Source organism: Egretta garzetta, unplaced genomic scaffold (genome assembly GCF_000687185.1).
Source record: "Egretta garzetta isolate BGI_Z169 unplaced genomic scaffold, ASM68718v1 scaffold571, whole genome shotgun sequence".
NCBI classification, from domain to species: domain Eukaryota; kingdom Metazoa; phylum Chordata; class Aves; order Pelecaniformes; family Ardeidae; genus Egretta; species Egretta garzetta.
This window is the reverse complement of record NW_009258622.1, coordinates 106,429-107,446: the sequence shown is the minus strand read 5'-3', so window position 1 is coordinate 107,446 and position 1,018 is coordinate 106,429.

Genomic DNA, 1,018 nt, shown 5'->3' with positions numbered 1-1,018 from the left:
GGGCGCGTTGCCTGGCGTGCCCTGTGCAAGGAGGTGCCAGACCAGGGCTGGAGTACAGGCTTTATTTAAACCAGCACCGAGAGCCTCCCCCTGCAGGGTACTCGCATCCTCCGTGGGAGCCTGTGCTGCCGTCCCGTCCGTCTGCGCCGACACTCAATATGATACAGTGAGCATACAGCTAATTACAAAAGGGGGCTGTGTCCACCCCGGTGTCCGTGGGCCGAGCCAGCTTGGCCACGCTCTGCCCTGCTCGAACCCCCCTTTTGCGTCCAACGTGGCCTTTAACGCCGAGGGGTTGGTCGTGCCCCCCCTGGGTCCCGTGCCGCTGCCGCCGGGGCTCACCCACGAGCTGAAATCCTGCAGGGTAACGATTGCCGGGGCCAAGGAGGCGAGCAAGCGGGCGGCTGCGCTGGCCCAGCGGGGCTGGGAGGACCCAAAAACTCCCAAGGGAAGAGATGCCTGGCCAGAAGCAAAAGGGAGGTGCGATGGCAGCCTCCTGGGCTGGATGGTGCTGTGCGGCTCGCCCCGGGCAAATGCGCCTCCCTGCCACGTGCCCGGGTGTGGTTGCTCGGCCGCGATTACACCGGCTTCGTGGTCCTGCTCTTTGGCCTCTCCTGAAACCGATTCCTGGAATCGCTCCCCGTTTCCGTTTAGCCTGAACTGGAACTCCCTTTGCTCCTTTCCAGAAGCGGGTGCTGGACCTGCCTCGTACCTGCCGGCCGTCCCCTGGTGCTCCGTCCCGGGGGTGCCAGCCCTGCGCCCGCCGTGCTGCTGCTCTCCGCTTCCTCTTGCGGCTGCAGATGCGGCCCCGGTGCCTCGTTCGGTGCTACCTGCTCCGTCTGCTCAGAGGGGAGCCAGGGAGGTGACGTGCCACCAGGGCTGGGACGCGTCCCCCTCGCGCAGGTCTCCCACGGGTCCTCGGAGACCTCTCCAGGCTCGCGGGCTTCCTCCCAGCTGGATGGCGGGGCCCGGTGCGGCACCGAGCACAGGGCCCCCCCGGCCATTGGGCTGGTGTCCC